This window comes from Rhipicephalus sanguineus, chromosome 1, assembly GCF_013339695.2.
Source record: "Rhipicephalus sanguineus isolate Rsan-2018 chromosome 1, BIME_Rsan_1.4, whole genome shotgun sequence".
Taxonomy (NCBI): domain Eukaryota; kingdom Metazoa; phylum Arthropoda; class Arachnida; order Ixodida; family Ixodidae; genus Rhipicephalus; species Rhipicephalus sanguineus.
Genome location: NC_051176.1, coordinates 268,621,260 through 268,639,873, shown reverse-complemented (window position 1 = coordinate 268,639,873; position 18,614 = coordinate 268,621,260). Strand labels below are relative to the sequence as shown.

At 47.7% G+C, this 18,614-nt stretch overlaps 1 protein-coding gene and 1 long non-coding RNA gene across 4 annotated transcripts in view; one reads left to right on the top strand and one right to left on the bottom strand.

The window, feature by feature from the left end:
• The window catches only part of LOC119378938 (Krueppel-like factor 6), a 366,644-nt gene that overhangs the window by 167,007 nt on the left and 181,023 nt on the right, over nt 1–18,614 (bottom strand). The window lies entirely within an intron of this gene.
• LOC125756823 (uncharacterized) lies at nt 2,908–6,098 on the top strand. Of its 3 annotated transcripts, none has more exons than XR_007414787.1 (5): nt 2,908–3,305; nt 3,352–3,431; nt 3,526–3,645; nt 4,726–4,803; nt 5,942–6,098. It is a non-coding gene; the product is annotated as an uncharacterized LOC125756823 (long non-coding RNA). The 3 variants fall into 3 exon arrangements; XR_007414786.1 differs by having other exon boundaries at nt 2,914–3,305; nt 3,384–3,431; XR_007414785.1 differs by having other exon boundaries at nt 2,915–3,431.

Genomic DNA, 18,614 nt, shown 5'->3' with positions numbered 1-18,614 from the left:
CAAAGATGGCGATGCAACGTAGACCCGGTCACACGATTATGCGCCCCCTTCAGCGCTCGGCGACGCAGGCGCGAATAGTGACATATAAAATTTGTTTACACTTCTTTCCTCGAGTACATTTTCAAAGAGCACCGAGAAGGGGGTCGAGAAAATAAAATAAGAATATAAATGAATAAATCTAAGGTGGTGGAAGAGGAAGGAAGGATGGTGGAAAGCACCTCTCGCCAACGCAGTCGGCTCGAGCGCAAACGGCAGAGACGTCTCGGGGCAGACGAGTGCCGACGATGCTGGGAGACGCCGACGCAATCGTGGAACCCCTAGTCACAGCCCCAGGAAGGAAACAAAAGGCAAATCGAGTACGATTGAAACAGAAAAAAAAAGGAAGGATAGCAGCGCCAAACAGCAGCACATGCGGAGAAAAGCATCGGGATACCCCGCCATCTTGAAATGACAGCACTCCCCGAGGCGGGAGAGATGCTTGGCAATATCGAGAGAAGAACCGGACGGGCCCTTTATGTGCTACGAGCTCTGTGCGCCCGTTTTCGGGCTGCTGTACTCGGGTTTATTTCGCAGTACGCGAGCGGGCGCTTGGAGGGCTTGGGGGAAAAAAAATGAGGGGGAGTCAGATCTCTTAGAGATGGGCTGCGCTCCATCACACGCCAGAGGCCGCCTTAGGACCGGACGCGGGTCCATTTTTAAAGCAGGACCCTGGCCCTGGCCCGAATGCTCATTGGTCAGCGAAATGCGCACAGCCATGGCTGCCTGTTCACAAAAGTTCGCGAAATGATTCAGCCTGGATCGCCGAGCAACCACTCGCGAATCGGAAAACGATGCGCGCTGGTCCAGCAGCACGCGATCCTCGCTATGCGAGCGACGTCTGAAAGCGACGCTTGCTCCAACATGAATCGAGTAAATGTGCAGGCGTCACATAAAAACTGTACATACGTCTACCGTAATACTAGCAGCGATTTCGCAGCGTTGCAAAACAATCGACAGCACTTTATTTTCACCTCGCCCCAATTTACGTTCACGGCTCCATATCGCATATGGTGTATGTTCCAGGCCTACCATATATGCACACAGGTTATGAGGGACGCCTGAATGGTGGAATCCCCGTTTCCGCAGTCCGCTCTCATTTCAACAATGCCGGGAAGCGAACCCTGGACATCATGCTCAGCGGCACAACGACATGTGTACGCTCAGCTGAAAATGGTATGCCTGCTAGCACTATCCAAAGTGCATTCCAGCTTGTCGTATGTAGGTCAGTTGGGACTATGAGAAAGAGCAAATGACGACACGTTGCAAATTCAAAATTGTTAATCTTTTTCTTTTATCTTCATCGAGATCAAATACCTGGCAGAAAAATGACAAGAAAGCAAGAATGAGACCGATCGAGTGAGCCAGCTTTACACAGCTTGTTCTCGGCAGCCAGTGGCGACCCGCGCGTTATATAGTGTATGAACTCAAATTGTACTCGCTAGACTTCGCCCCCGAGCAATGGAAAGGACCGAAGACTTTTTCGACATTAAAAGAAAAGAAAGCAATGCACCAGAGGTGGAGAGCAAATGCGAAAGGAAAACAGCGTGAGGGGGGGGGGGGAATCGAAGCGGCGGCGGAAGAAGTGCAGGCGATTGTGTACCAACTTGCTGGATTCTCAGAAGGCGCGGCCCACGGCGTCATTTCGGACTCGGTCGATGACTCGCGCAGCCAAAGAAGCGACGCAATCTTCGCGAATGCAAACAAACAAAAAAATACACCGTTCCCCTCCTGAAAGAAATCGCAAGCAATCATCCGCGCTTCTGATTCTGCAGCACTCACTGTCGCCGACTCCATTGCTCGATCCACACGCAATCTTTGCCCCCCTCCCATTGCCTATTTGCCCCGCTTTTTCTTTATTCTGCCTCGATATGCCTTTTCAGAGACCAAAGGATTCCGTCGGAAAGAGCCGACCCAAACCGAGCAGGATAGACGGTATTTGAAGGATCATTTGAGAAACATAGAAAAGGTAGGGTTAGAGAAAGGGTTGAGAGGTGAGAAGAGGGTCTTGACACGTCATTACAGAGGGCCGAAAAAAAAAAAAAAAAAGGAAATCGCCCGCCCCCCTACCCTTTTTCATCGTGACCGCGCAACACGTTGCGCAACCACATCGTGTCCTTGATAACCCGCCAAGGTCAGCGGAGGTCTCTCCCACCTGTCCGGAATTCTATGGGTCTTCCGCACACATGGCCGCACGTGGAGGCTCGGCCGGAAAGGGGGCGGGAGGAGAACACGCGGCCTCCGAAGAAGAAAAGCCACTCGGCAGGACGAAACAAACGCGTCCCTCCCTCCGGGCTGAGTCACGGCCGCCAAACATTCGTTTCTCATGCAGATGGCCGTCGCAGAAGCTCGCTAGTTGCATAGCGAGTGTTTGCAGCCCCCCGCGTCCACTATGCGTCATCGTTCGGGCGACGAAAAGAGAGACCCAGACAACACACTACATCCCAGGGACTTCCCAAAAAAGTCCAAACGTCCCACATCCCAACAAGGTGGTTTTTAGGATGTCCTTTAGACATGTGCATAGGGATCATTCCTAAAACATCCCTTGTAGGATCTGATTGGGACTTCAAGTTAGCGGTGAAATAAGCTACCGTGTTGAAAATTGGCGATCCTAAACAATCAGAAACAGCAACTCCGCCGGAGAGCATGGTTGGCGCGCGTGCACAATTGCATATCTACACGCACATGAAAAACAATATATCCGCGTTTTTTGTGAAAGTGTTCGTTTTTTTTTTTTTTGTTTCTTTCTAAATGTCGCGCCGTTATGAGGACGAGGGATCGATTGCTGTCTGCGTGAGCAAGTGTTGCACTTGGTAAAGGCGGTACAGCGGTACGGCGCACGTACTCGCGCCACGCACGCCGTGCTTTTCGTGAAAGATCAGAGAACGGCGGCCGCAACGCACGAGCGGTGGTGTGGTGGTGTCGTATTTATAAAAACACCGACATATTAACTTTAGAAGAATTGAATGAAATATTGTTATTTTATTGTTTTCTTTCTTAGGTTTAATACGCAATTGTTCTTTAATTGCGCTTACTGCGAGCCAACACCTGCTCAAATAGTGGAGGATTTGCTGCGAGCACTGCGCAGACATTGCCATCGCCATCATGGCGCCCGGCGTGTTTGGAGTTCGGATAGATCAGACTCTTCGTTGGCCTCGTTTTTAGGTGTTTGATCCGTGACGTTTCGTCGAAAAATCACAAGCGCGCATGCCGTAGGTGTTTGCCTGGTTGCAAGATCTTGCCGATTTCAACGTTTTTCCACCTCTTCGGTAAGTACTTGACATGCCTGGATTACTGCAATCAGCACGTTCTTAGCACTTTCTTCTTTGGCTCCCCACCGCGCGCAGGTTGGCGTACGCTGAACTGGACCCTCGCAGCAAGAATGGCACGTGGGAGTAAGTTTTATTTGTGAAGCGATTTGGTTTATCTTCCGCAGAAACTGTTAAGCTCACAATGTTGATATGTTGTTGTTGTCGGCCACGTGTGTAGATTGACACCGCGATCGTGGAACGCATGGCTGATCTGCCTCGAATAACTGCAAGCCGGCGCGTGCGTAGTGCCGTGGAGAACGATCAGAAGTCCTGGACGACAAAGAAAAAAACTTCAAAGGTTTGTTGTACATGTTTTCCACGGCAACTGACATAAACGTAAAAAAAATTGGAATGGTCAAATGCATGTGTCAAGTTTAACCACTTGTAGTGGGCTGTGGACATGAATTAAGCATTGCTGCACACAAGACTGGCTTGCCCTCAGTTTATGCCCAGTACCAAATTTTTTGCTCTCATTATGACACCATTTGTAAGAAAAGCCAGAACTTATGTTCAAAACAGCGCATATTCTTGCTATTCTTTTATTCAGTTGCAGGTGTGAGTCCTGCTGCTGGCCATCAGTTAGCCGGTTATCAGAAGAAAAGGGCACAGCCCAGCTTTGTACTGGTATATACCGTATCGTTTGTGATTATGATCATGATTTTTGCCTTACTGAAACAAGAAACTGAAAAATGTATGTTGGTGTTTCTGCTACATCTCTATGAAGCAGCAGAACCTGTTGCTCAGTCACTTGGTGCATATTAGCAATTGGCACCTTGTCTGGCTTCCCGATACCTCCGCCTTTTTTCAGTGCATGTTGTTTTCATCCTTTACCAGCAGTCAAGTAGTTTCACACAACCTACTTGACAAACAGAGTGGGCTACACTGTTTGTCAAGTAGGTTTTACTTCCAAACAAATGTAGCACATTTGTGATATGCACTATTGCTCAATGATATTCTTTTTGCATGTGCTAGCTGTGTACACATATTACATGATCTTTTTTCTTTTTTTTCAGCTGCTTCTAGTAGTGGTGCCCCTGGTGTGCACCTTTACCCCAGATGTCTGCACCTTTGCCTACCGGTAAAAACATAGAATGTGCTCAGCTTCCTGGACATAGGCATGCAGGTTACGAGACGGAAAACGTGCAGCTTAGACTTCATGCTTGTAAATGCGAAAGTCGTAACCGACATAATTAGAGTAAGCTAAAAGGAGAAATTTCTGCTTATGAGCAAGTAATTATGAAGCAGGTTTTACTCCTCTTAAACTAGCAGACATGCAACAACACAGTTGTGCTATGTTTGTTTTGTGGGCCACTTTCATGCATATTTGTGCTTGCAGTGGATATGCATATACATGAAGGATTTGTTTTTTTTTCCTCAGCTGCCTCTGCGAACCCCGCTCCTGGACAACAGCTGGGAGGCTCTGTGTTTAAACGCGTGCACCTTGGACGTCATGCTCGTAAATACCAATTCCTTTGTCATTCCTGGCATGAATTTCGTTGGTAAAGCAATAAGTAAAATTGTGCATTGTTGTTTACAAGCACTTCAGTATGAACCAGGCTTAAAGGAGAAGGGACCGACAACTGTCCAGAACTTGTGATTAGATCCTGTCAGAAATGGAAAGACCGCGCTATACACTGACATATTCCAGCATCCTTTTCGCGCTGTGAGTAGGATTTATATCTCTAAATTGTGTTTAAAAGTAACAAAAAAAAAGGCATTTTGTGCAACCTATCGCAAGAGCCTTGAAGCTGGATTGCGGAGTTGATCACTTTGCTGTACAAAGTCACGTAGTCTGATACCGTCATGTGTGCCATTATTGGTCCTAAAAATATTAGTATGTATATTACTATCCATCCCCGCTCTGTTCTGTGCTGCTTATGAGGTAAAAAGAGTTGCATGGTGACAAGTAACGGCGCTGCCTTCGCGGTAGCCAGTGGACCATGTCGAGCCGCAGCGCATGCGCGCGAGTACACACACACGCAGTAAACCGCCGCGCTCGAACACGAACCGCTGTCACGCTCACTGTTTGCATCATGTCTTGTCACGTGTGTATACGACTTCATATCCATCGCAGATAGAAAAATTCGAATTACAAATGTTTCACGGCATTTTCCACATCACCATTCCTTGATTATACACTCTGACTGGTAAGCTTTCTGTCGCGTTAAAGAAAATAGGTACCATAAAAGTTGGTTGTCGGTCCCTTTAACCTCTTAACACACACACAGGACAAAATAGGCATGCTATATCCCCGTTGTGCACCATCTTTGTGCGTTTGTGTGTGCAGTATGGACATGTACATTAAGGCTTTGTTTTTGTTCTCAGCTGCCTCTGCGAGCCCTGCTGTTGGACGCCAGCTGGAATGCTCTGCGTTTGAAAGCGTGCACCCCAGATGTGATGCTCATAAATACAGAGTTCTCATGATTCTAGTGTTGACAAAGCAATAAGTAAAAGCAGGCACTTGTGCATCTGGAATGAGGTCTCAGGAGACATAAGACAATATAGTCATGCTATGTTCCTGTTGTTCACCATTTTCATGCATGTTGTGTGCAGTACATATACATACATGCAGGCTTTGTTTTTGTTGTCCTCAGCTGCCTCTGCAAGCCCTTTTGCTGGACGCCATGGAAGGCCCTCCACTCGAAAGTGTGCACCTTAGACTACACGCTCATCAATACCAAGTTCTCTGTCCTTCTCGGCATGATTGTAGTGCCATATAATAGTGAGGCAATAAATCATTTTTGCTGGTCACTTGATGTTCCATGCATGTTGCTTGGTTTCTGAACACATGACTTGGTTTTAAGTTATCTAGTTATCTATGTGAAAAAAAAAGTGGGTTGATTGGACGAGGAATATGCTTTCCTGGAGAGGTAACTGGCTCTCTCAGGTAGGGGGTGGTCGAGCGCGATGAAGCAAGTTAACATGTTATGGGAGCAGATGTCCCGCCCTTTTGAAATAATCCTGCAGTAAAAAGTGGCCACATGTCCCAATAACATCCCACACGCATGCAGTTTTGGGACATCCCAAAAAGGTCTTTTTTTGTATCACTCTGGATGTTTTTCCACCTTGTGTGGGACGTCTTTTGGATGTCCCGAACTCCCAAAAGGGATGTCATTTGGATGTCCCTAGGATGCCTTTGCGTTGTCTGGGGAGAGAGAGCTAGATTCAAAAACGAGAAACATGAAAATATACGCTGCCGTTTTTTTTTTTTTCCCCGAGTTAAAACCAGTTATAACCATCACAAGAAAGAACAGAGGAGAAGGATAGGCATAAAAGGAGGGCCGTGAGGTTAACCACCACTGAGCCCGGCTCGCTACCCTGCACTAGGGAAGGGGAACAGTTCGAGAGAAGAGAAATGCCACTGTTGCCGCCGGCGTAGTAACAGTTCCGTGCTTGACATCACGGATGGTCAATCAGCCCGGTAGCCCTAAGAAATTGTAGCAGCGCTTTCGTTGCTTTTTGCAACTGTGATGCGCAGACCCACGGTCCCCGACTCCCCATATCTTGCTGATGGTGAAGGTGTTTCCGTTTAGGTGATCTAGAGTAGCAAGGACCTGACGTCTTTCATTTGCTTGAGGGCCGTGTACTTAGGTTTAGGTGTACTTTAAGGAACACCACATGGTCAAATTTCCGGAGTCCTCCCCTACGGCGTCCCTCATAACCATATCGTGGTTTTGGGACGTAAAACCCCAACGATTATTGCAGAAGAGGCTTAAAGTCACAAAGGATATGTTGCGCAAAAGGCAGCATTGTTGACGCAGGAAAAAAAGATAAATACCAGATAACGTTGGCTTTGGAACACCTAAAACTGAGAAGGCGATGGTGATGACATATAGATGACTAAAATGACAAGAAGCAGTCAACCAAACTCAAGGAATTGGGAATGCACAGAAAAAACGGCCGGTGGCCACGCGTCGCCAGCTTTTCTCGCACGTGTATGTAATATATTAATTGAATATGATTCTTTTTTTAACTGCAAGATATCCGAAGGTTTATCTAACCCTTCAGTACAATGATTGTTAAAAGTAGTAAAATAAGAACGACATCAATGCGCGCACGAGAAACAATGTTACCAGACATCGTCAACAGCTATACGCGGTCGATTACGGAAAGTCGCTGCGCTTTCGTAATGACCGTCATCCTATTTTATCCCCACTGAGGACGAAGCCCTCTGTCTTGTCTCCAATTACTCGTACGTTGCGTCAGCTGACTCCATCCTATACGCCCGGCCAATTGCCTCATTGTTTGTCACGCCACCTCATTCCAGATCCGCCGTCCGCGACCGTGGTACCCGTTCTGCAACTCTCTGCCGGTTATCTTTTTCACGTATATAACGTGACCAACCCATCTCCCCTCCCTCCTCTTAATCTCAACTAGACAATCAGCTACAACGGTTTGCTCGCTAATCCACGCTACTGTTTTGCCCTCTCTCTCAACGTTACACACCCGTCATGCTCCGCTCCATCGCTCGCTGCTCGGTCGGAAGCTTCTTCTCGGGTTTCTTTGTGATCTTCCAAGATTGCGCTGCATATGTTAGTATACTGGTGGAACGAACCGGTTGTGCACGAGTTTCCTTGCGAGGATATTTTGTAAATTACTTGGAAGCGCGCTCGATACAACCCACTTTTGTTCGTCCTAAATATCCCTTCTCGTGAACCGGGTCCTCTTGTGAATACCTGACCTAAATAAGCGTGCCCCTGTCTGTAGTTTCGAGCAGTTTACTATACGCCAATCACCATCTCTTGTTCCCTGGACAGACTGTTATCTTCACGTCAGCTCTTTGCGTACACAAGGCTTTACCGGTCAAGGTCGTCAGTCATTTTGTATAGCAGTCTCCAGCCTCTCTGAACATGAGAATCTGTGCCATCTGCAAACGACAGATTGAGATATTACACGTATTCTTTCCAGATCGGGCATCTTTGTTTCTTGCGACTTTGTCTCCTTGTCTGACTATTTTCTTAACCTGCTTTTTTTTTTAATTTCACAGGTAAAGAATTCTGTTAGTTGTGGAGTATATTTATATCTTTTTAATAAGCCATTAAAGCGCATGCCATCTACTCCTTGACCATGTAATAGGTCGATGAATGATGATCTATCAAGTGAATTGAATGTCTTTCCATAACCTTGAAGGCCATATAGAACGCCCGTAAAACAGAAGGCTCCAACTGCTTTTGTTTTGGAATAACCATAAACTTCGACTTCCTTATGTTTTTTTTTTTTTTTATTTTGTATCTTTGAACCCCAGTTTGCCGAGAAAGACAGCAAAAAGAGTACATCTATCCTAAAGTGTAGCCAAATGTTATGGATGGATGAGGAAGTTACAGACTGCAGTTACTGAGTGCGCAAAAGATATCTCTAATGCACTGTAAAATCGGTCACTAAGCGAGTGATACGGTTAAAATATCGACCTGTCGCGAATTCAGCAGCAAACTGTGAGCATTCTCCAGCCTTCTATAAGTGCAATATCCAACAACGCGTTGACCAGACTGGAGGCGCCTCTTCACCTGCCACTAAGAATCGCTACCTGCTGTAAAATCGGCGAATTACAAAGAAGGACTGTTCCCTGTGAATTTCGATACAACGCTATACGCCCAAATGATGTACAGTGGGGGTATAAAATGGCTATTCCAAGACCTGAGTCGCCAAGTTTCTGAACGGCTTACGAAACATCGAAGCGAGCCCCGTTCACACAAATTGCCCCACCTCAGAGGCTGATGAACTGGCTGAGAAGAGTTACGCAGAAAGCGCTTCGCCCATATCGCCGAGTGCGGCAAAGGCCGAGCGGGAGCAGGTGCCGCTAACCGGCTTCGTTTTAAGTCTGTCCAAGGAAGGGCGCAGTGGCGATATTTGCGCGTGCGTTGCCGAAAAGCTTCATTAGCAGTCTGTTCATTAGTAGTCGCCGTGAACTGGCTCGCACTTTAAAAGATGCCTTGTCCACAGCGAAGTCCGTGTTTGCATAATGCTATTACGCTGAACAAGAATTACCATGGCGGCGCACCAGGGCCCCCGCCGCGACGCTGGAGAAAAAGTCTAATCACGCGCCACAAACTCCGGATTCCCCGCCACCACCTCTTCGCGCGCCCTCACTCGAAACCAGAGCAAGACTGCTTCGGCTCCGTCACATCGTATACAGAGCTGTTACGAATGCGTAAAAAGCAATAAAAAATAGAATGAGGTTCCGCACAATTGCGTCGTCGTCGCTGCTGCGGTGCCGCGAATGGTAGCCGCAAGGGGAAAACCCAATCTGCATAAGAAAAGCCGAATCAAACGCAATGTATGAACGAGTTCTTCATTCGAGTCCCTTGCTTCGACCGCAGACCACGTCTTGCGATAACGCAAATGAAGTAGCTTCGCACGCAAGCTTCGCAGACCGACTACAAAGCGAGTCAAATGTATACAGCGCCTGTTCCCATCTGCCAGATGCATTGGCGTACATCACACGGATAACCGCTGCTGCGCTGCCCAGACATCTTGCAAGACGAGGCGCTTAATCGACGGCGTGCGCCATGGCTTGCGCGAACCGGCAGCGTACACGGTATACACGCATCAGGGGCGGTCGGACCAGACGCTCGCTTTGCTGTTTGGCTTCGCAGACAGCGGTCGGGGGCCGCTGCTCCCGACCGACGGGAAGACGTAAAAAGCGCGAGCGGGCTTGTACTGGGTAGGGGAATCCATAAATAAAGACGAGCGCAAGTTCACGGTCGAGACGCGCGCGCGACGCACGGGGCCAACCCGAGCCGGCAGGGCGGCTATTAATAGAGGTCGCTGCCACGAGACAGCCATGTTGGACGCCGGCACGCGCACCCGGGTTTCGCCGGGGGCCCGCGCTGATTGAGCCAGAAAGGGGGCCACGATCAAAGCCAGGCCACGATCAAAGCCAGGCCATCTCGAAGCCAATCAGCCGCTGCTGCTGCCGACGGAAGCAAGCCACCCCTCCGCTTTTGTCTCCCGGGTCAATTGAAGGAATATTCTCTCGTCCCGTGCGCCGGACGGGACTAACGGAAACAGAGCGATATAGAGACGGCTCCCGATTAATGCCTTGCCTCGAACTTGGCAGAATGGGCGCGATAAGGGCGGCCAGATTGGGCTTTTCAAAAGCGCGAGGCAGGCTCCGAGGGACACGCCGGCCCTGGGGAGGACCCGGAACAAGAGACCAATTGCCGGTTTCCAGGCAAGCCATACATGAGCACAATGTCAATGACACGGCCCACACGTGTGTATGGGCGGTGTGAGGGACGTCATGAAAAGAGGGAGTAGACGAGAGAGGAGCTAATTATATCGAGCACGACAAGCGCCTTTTCGATACGAACACCCGTGTCTTGCTTTGTTGTCCTTGTGACGTGCACGATCTTCATTCAGATCCGCATAAAGGTTAGCGATTAGTCATTTGGTGTGCGTGAAAGTCAATCATTTTTAATATGCACGTGGCCTGTGCAACAAGCTAAGAACTATACAACCAAATCAGGCCTTTCAGGTACGTACACGCCGAATGCATCGTCGTGTAAGAGTGTCGGTTGGGCTGCGTACCAGGCTGCATAACTGGCAGAACGGAGCTAGGTAAGCATGTTCGTTCCAGCTCTTTCCTGCAATGACATTAAACATCAGAGGCGCTCCGCGTGTTGATGAGCGTGGATCATATTAATTGCACACTCTTGCCGGTACGCAGCACGAAGCCTCGGGCTTTAGAGTTATAATGATCTGCCATTTATTCGATCACGTTAAACGTGACGATGGCGAGTCTGGACTAAAAGATGACGCAAGGAGAGTGTGACAACGTAGAGTGAGCCGTTGTGGCAGCCACGCAGAGCGGACGGAAGCATGCAGCGGCAGCCCCGGTTCAAACGACAACTTGGAGAGAGGTGACCGACTTTCAGCTGTTACACATCGTATACAACACCGAGCCGTTATCGCTTGGTTTACCTATACGCTGTTCGTTTAAAACTACCTCGTGCACCGTGGCACAGTGCCATCGAAGGCCGTATACCGCATCCCCTTGCTTTCGGCAAACAAACCGAGGCGCCACGGGTTTTAGAGGCACGGACAGAAAACGAATAGGAACGGCGCCACGTGCTGTAGAGACGGTTGCACGCCATAAAATCCCGAATTCTCAGACAAGAGCACGCACTAAAGCGCGCAGGCGCCTGTCGCGTAGGCACGGAGAGGACGCAATGTATGCTCGGCCGCGTATACCACCCGGAAGCGGCCTCCGCATGCTTAGCAGGGAAATCGAGCCGGACGGCCGCAACCGATGACGCGAGACGCTCACAGATGGCTTCCGAACCGAGTGCGCGTGTGAGTGGGCCCACAGTGTGCGCACACAGCACGATGGCGAGAAGACGGCGGTTAAATATAGATCCGTCTTTGCGAGGTCGGAGAACGCCGTGCGCTGCTGCAGTCGCCGTACACGCACAGGCTACCGCGTTCTTTGCCTCCTTCAGATCCAGGCGGCAAGGCCTGCACAATATGGCACAAGCGAGCGTTTTAACATTGCCGCCGATATGATTACGAGCGGCCTTGCGTTCGGGCACGTATACATCCGGGCGCATCTGCGGGAAGGGCGCGGAGAGCCGCACCCGCCGGATCGGTCACGTATGCTGGGGCCGGTAAAGGAATCAGCCGAGACAGAGGTGCACGACCAACACCTCCTACAGATATAAATATAAGAGGCATCGATACGACAACCGCCGGCTGGCGGCATCACACAAACCGCACGGCCTTCCAGGCTATCCGCGCCCGCGGAAAGACTTTCTTGCGCGAATGCCGAGTTTGTGCGTTGTTATTTTTTTCTTCTTTGGGTCAGAACGCGACTGCACTGAACTGCGGAAGAACAAACGATCGGCTGCGTCGGCGAAATGAAAGTTTGATCAGGTTTTCCCATAGCCGGGCATCTCCTGCTGTCATGAGGGCTTTTGAATTCCTTAGAAGTGCACCGTTACATTATTAAGAACGTCTTGAAATGAGTGTTCACAGAGCCCGGTCAAAGTCAGGTGTGCTGCAAGCTCGGGCGGCTGTGTCTTGAGACAAAGACCAGACTATAAGATTTCAAATTTGTTCACGATGAAATTATGTGTCCTATGTTCCATGAACACAGTCGCCCTCTCGAATATAAAAGAAAAAAAAAAACAGCTGTTAGATTACTCCGATCAAGCAACAATACACCGCACCTGTTTAGAGTGAATCACGCTTGCAGTCACAATCATTGGCGTATGCGACCACTATGAGCGTGAAACAAAATCTGAACGTAGAGCTTACAAGGACACTGCAGTGTCTTTGTAATAATAATAATAGTAATAATAATAATAATAATAATAATAATAATAATAATAATAATAATAATAATAATAATAATAATAATAATAATAATTTCTGCGGTGTTACGAGCCAAAACCACGGCATGATTATGAGGTACGCCGTACAGTGAAATGCTACGGAAATTTCGACCATCTGGGGTTCCTTAACGTGGACGTAAATCTATTGTTTTATTAATTTAATAATATTGCTTTATTTGACCTTAACGCAGACCACTAGCATCGCCTTTATCGAAACGCGAACGCAGTAGCCTGGATGGAACCTGCGCCTTTCAGGTCAGCAGCCGAGCACCGTAAGCATTGTACCACCGCGGCGGCTGAGTGTCCTTGCAGTAAAGAAAAAACAAACAAGCGAACAAATAAGTTTGACAATATATAGCCGATGTTTATATTGTAATATACTATTCCTATTGTGCTGGTATAAAGTGGATTGCAAACAGGCTGGAATACACGCAGAGGCCGACGAAACCCGCATTCCGGCAGTCCGCTGTCGAAATTCTTCAAACGTCACTTGCAGCGAGTAAACACACGGATCCGTGCGCTGCGTGATGCCGCCTGACACATTCCGAGCGCGGGTGAGCGATAACCCCGGCCGAGGACGAAATGTGCCCCGATAAAAAACTGCGCATTCGGCTGCATCACTGCGACGCTTTATCATGTACAGCAGCTCTGGAAGACCCAATCAGTGATGATGAGGCCGCATTCAAGACAGTCGAAAGCGCCGAGCGCCGGAATGAAAAAAGAAGGCGGGGGGGGGGGAATCCCGAGCGCATATTGCACAAGTCGTTAACAGAGAGCTTCGAGCAGCAGCCATGCCGTCCCCCACCACCCGCCGCAATGGTTTATACATTTTCTTCTCAACTATTTTCACTTGCGCCATTTCATTCTGTCCTCCAGAACTCGTTGCCGATTATTCCTTCTGTATACGACACTTTACGGCGCGGCGCCAGAAGATGATGCGTCCGAATGAGGCCATTAGGCAGTCATTTTCGCTCCCCTTCGCCGACTTCAATATTGCCCCGTTCGCCTCCCCCCTCGGGTTTTTCGATTCTTTTGTACTTTACGGCCACTCCTATGCCATTGCCGATGAGAACGTTCTGCCTTCGCGGAAACCCTGCCCTGCTTTCAGACTTTCGATCATCTTAAATGCGCTCTATTATCGCTGCGCGGGACAGAATTCGGGCCCCAACCAGAAACCAGAGAGAGAGAGAGAGGGGGGGGGGAGGGGGGACTAACAGCGAGGACAGAGTACGCGATCCACGGAGACGGCCGCCCATTCCATTGCAGCCCAAATGTCGCGAAAGCTAAAGTTGGACGAGCGCCGCTTTCTCGCGGACGCCGCTGTCTGCGAGAAATAAGACCAAGCGGCGAGCGAAGCGAATGAGAGAGCGATATCGAAGCGGCCGAGACTGCGAGTTTCCGAGAAAAGCTCAGTGGGCAGCTGTATCGTCGGACCGGGGCCGCACGGAGGGTTGACTCATCATGCCGCTTCTGTTTCAACAGTATATACGCATCCACCGCGGAGACTTGAAGGCCATGGCGATACGCTGATAAGCGAACGGTCGGTGGTTTGGTTCAATGTCGCGCGATGGTCGCGTTCCGATAGGGACGGAGAACAAGAGTGCTTTCGTAGCGAGGATTGGCTTACACGGTACATATTAAAGTGCATATCAATCCGTTGTTTACATTATAGTACGACATAGAATGCACATATCAATCTCAGGGTCCCCCTTGTATGCCACATTGCCTTGGTACATTTAAGAGGACACAATGTCTAAACAAGCTCACATAGATGAAGCATTCTTTCAGTTAATTTGGCGCAAGTATTTTTGTCAAAAAAAGAAAGAAAGAAAGCAAATGAACGCCGAATTCCCACTCTTTTTTATGTCACTGTTACGTCGTGGATTTGAAAAATTACGTTATCATATTCGGGCCGTCGGGAACGAAGCAAAGGTTCCCGATCCTTACTAAAGTACCATTACTGACGCTTTTAGAATTATACGATGTTGCTAATCTTTGCAGGTATAAAATCTTAACTAGTACCGAGCAAACGCCACCCATGTCTATAACGTCACGCGTCACGTCTCTGTATTGCGGGAACTTCACGGCGTCACTTACCATCATTATTATTATTATTTTAGCGCCTGTTATATATAATAAAAAAACCCCATAACAATATTGCTTTCTTTTTGCTGTTTTTGTTTTAGAAAGATATTGTACTAATATAGTACTAATAAAGTGCTCCCTTTCTCACCTTATGTATGAAATGGTGAAAATAAAAGATTTTGATTGATTGATTTGATTGATGTAGCTCAACTTTGTTTCTCTTTTTTATTTTCTGTTCAGTGTCCATTTACTTACCGTGAATCATCATCCTTATCCCCGCACGTAAAGCTGCGCGAAGGTCGCACCGCCTGCCCGGTGAGTGTTTCCCAATCGAAGATGTTCGCAATACTTTCGAGCTAAAAATGTCGACACCCTTAGTGCGGCCTCTAGTTGCATCGGAGCAAAAATGTCTAATGAAGGCAACAAACATCCCGCTGAAAAGCCCAGGCGACGCGTCGGGAAGCTGTCTCCAGAATATTGCGTTAATGAGCAGGTCAAAGTGCAACTGCCTCAGACGAGCGTGTTCACATCGCGGGCGGAATTCCGGTTAGGCAGCGAGCCGAAGCAAAACTCGCCTTCGCCGCATCGCCAATTACAGTCACAGGGCGGCGCGTGATTATTAGGCGAGCCCCAGATGGGAGTTTTTTTTACACCTCGCGTACGTTCTTGGTAGACGAAAAACTTCCTGGCGGCTTCGATAAAAGTACCGCCGAGGGCGTAGCCCGGAAGCTTGCGAGTTGCTTTGATCAAAAAGTCACGCTTTAGCTCATACTCTCCAAGCACACACTAGTGGATGTTAAATAAAAGTGCGTTCTCGTTCTCAGAGGGAGCGACCTTTTAGCAAACATGCGAGGGCAGTGTTTGAGTGCCGAGAAATTATCGCTATCGCGCTCATGATGAATATTCCATTCCTCTTCGCTTTCTACATGCCTGTGTAAGCCTGTACACCCAAAAACCGCTACGGCGCAGAAAACAAAAACAACAAAACAGCTATGATATATAGACCTCGCCTGAGATTATATACGTCGCAGGTATGGGAACCACAACTTCTGACTATATGCAAAGCCTGCTTTTCCTGAACCTGTGTCCTCTTTGAGCGCTTTATACCTAGACTTATGACCACTCAGTTTTTTTTTTTTTTTTGCCTTCCCTACTTCTCGTGCTTTAAGAGACTCTACAGTCAGCGAACTTTTTTCAAGGCAGATTGCACGCTCGCAGCTGTTCCCAAGAGATTACCTAAATCTACCGGGGAAATCCTGACAAGCCACTTGGAATATAGACGCTTATATAACGAAACTGGGGCAAAGATAACGTCGCTAATCTGACTGACAAGTACACATTCTTGCTTGCCTCGTCGAAACTTCCACGATGTTCCCCTTGGTGATATAACAAAGCATGTCTCAACAAGGCAAATGGCTTGTTTCGCATAGGTGCAGGGTGAAAGCGGTGGGCTTTCTGCGAGCACCGCGGCAAGTAAAACAATTTTACCAGAAACTTTTCTCGATGTATGCGTCAGTTTTAATTGGAAACTTGTGACCAGTTCCGTACAAATTGTTTTAACTACGATATCACAGGACGGCGTCTTGTCATCTAGAGTGCAGCGGCGTGTTTCCGCATTCAATGGCGTTTCTGTTGCATCTTTCTCGAATATTGTCAGTTCCGATCATTATCCTTCTGTTGACTGCGTTTCCTGATATGTCACCCACATTCATATCAGGAACAGCCGCCTTAAACTGTTCCCGTCCGCCGGCGTTGATTATAGGTTAAGTGTGAGTTCCTAGAGCATACCAAAGCTTATTCATAGATAATTTCGGCGAGTATCTTCGAACAGTTTTCGCTAACAAGCGCATTGACCTTGCGACAGCAACGTAGATAACTAAGGCAGTTAAGGTCGCTCCCTTAATGGCAAACAATTTCCTATTTAACCACCTGGGTCAGTTGATTCACGAGTACGCCTTGAAACAACACTACAACAGATTTTATCATAACTAGTCACCACATTATCATCACTTGAACTCAAACCTTTCCTTCCACTTTACCACATGGGTTCTGCAAAACCATCTCACGACTGACTCAACTTAGCTGCTTTGTATATAGCATTGATGACAGAGAATACACGGGCAACTGCAAATTCAGTTCTTGTTTTTTCCAAACTTAGGATAAAGTACCCTATGACCTCTTACTACTGAAGCTAAGTAAACGGCATTTAGATTTCAACGCATTTCTTTAGTTACGAAACTTTCTTAATAAGCGCCAGCAATTTGTTACAGTAAAGCAGCCCGTTTCACCGTTTTACTCAGTCCTTTCCTATAACTGGTCACTTTTAACAACTGGTCATTTTTATACATACCACCCTCCCCGTTAGGGCTGAAGTATGTGCAAATAAAAAAATAAAATAAATACCGTGCATAAAAAACTGTGCGATCGCGCAACGAATGTTACTATGCTGTCTTTATTTCCTTCTTATTATGCCTCGTAAAAAAAATTCTCACTCGTTACTTTTCTTTTCGTATGATGATTGTGATTATGCTATTACCACACTCTTCTTTTCTTTAACGTTCGCTTCGGGCCCCGATGATTGATAAATTAATAAATAAATAACTAAATAAATAAATAAATAAATAAATAAATAAATAAATAAATAAATAAATATCCCCTTCCCCTAACGTTCTTAAGGCAAGACCGTACTACGAGATGATGAGGGAGGCAACGGGTAGGAGAGGGGTTGAAGCGAATGCCTCAGTAAAGCTGCCCGAGCCGTGATGGGCACCCGGGCAGGTTTAGTGAAGCATCCACTCAGCCATGGTTCAACGCGAGCGCAAGCGACAGCACGGCGCGCTCTCAGAACCCGCGCAGTAGCTCACTTACCACGTCAGCAGGCTGAAGCCACTCAGAAAGAAAGCAGCAGCCATGTATAAAGACATCCAGCTAGTCTTTTTTTTTTTTTTTTTGCCAAAATGACCATGCAGGAGCTTGCACGCATTGCTTACCTGTAAAAGAGGAAATAGAGAAGGGAGGAAAAGGTCAGCAAGTACATCCCAGGCAAAAATGCAGCTCTTACATTTTGTCAATGTGTGTAAGTCACAACAAAACATACACCGATAGAAAAAAAGAAAGGTCACTGGGCCGTTTTCGTTGCACCATGTGCGTCGCTGAGTGCATGGCCCACTAGCGTGCACTCAGCGACTTTGATAACGGAGTTAGCGCAAATTTTCAACGAGCGAAATCGAACAACATATCGGCGCTCTGACATCTACCGGTGCAAGCAACTTCGCCTTCGCAAATGCATGAGCACAAACACTGCGCATCGAGAGTCATGATACCATCGCTGAAGCCGGAAATCAATCGAACGGTTTGTATTAATGTATAATAATTGTTGAGGTTTGGCGTCCCAAAACCACGATGTGATTTTGAAGGACGCTGTAGTGGAGGGCTCCAGAGATTTGGGCCACCTGAGGTTCTTTAACGTGCACCTAAATCTAAGTACCCGGGCCATTTTCGCCTCCATCGAAAATACGGCCGCCGCGGCCAAGATCAGTCTATATTAATGTACTACAACAACCCATGGCTGCACTACAACATCCACATGCCAGCGAAGGACAACACATCAGCAGCGTACTCCATTCTAAATTCCTCTTTTTGTTTATCCTTAGTGCATCTGAGGCCGTTTCTCAGATGAAGGTCAAACAGGCAAGCACGAAAGTACACACATGCGCGCAAAAAAAAAAAAAAACATATACATATATTTACTGTAACCTTCCGCGAATTTCGTGGTTTTAGCGGCGTGTTAGTTCAACCTCCCAACGACTCCAAGTAGAAGTCACCGACAACTCCTGTCCCGCCGAGAGCATTC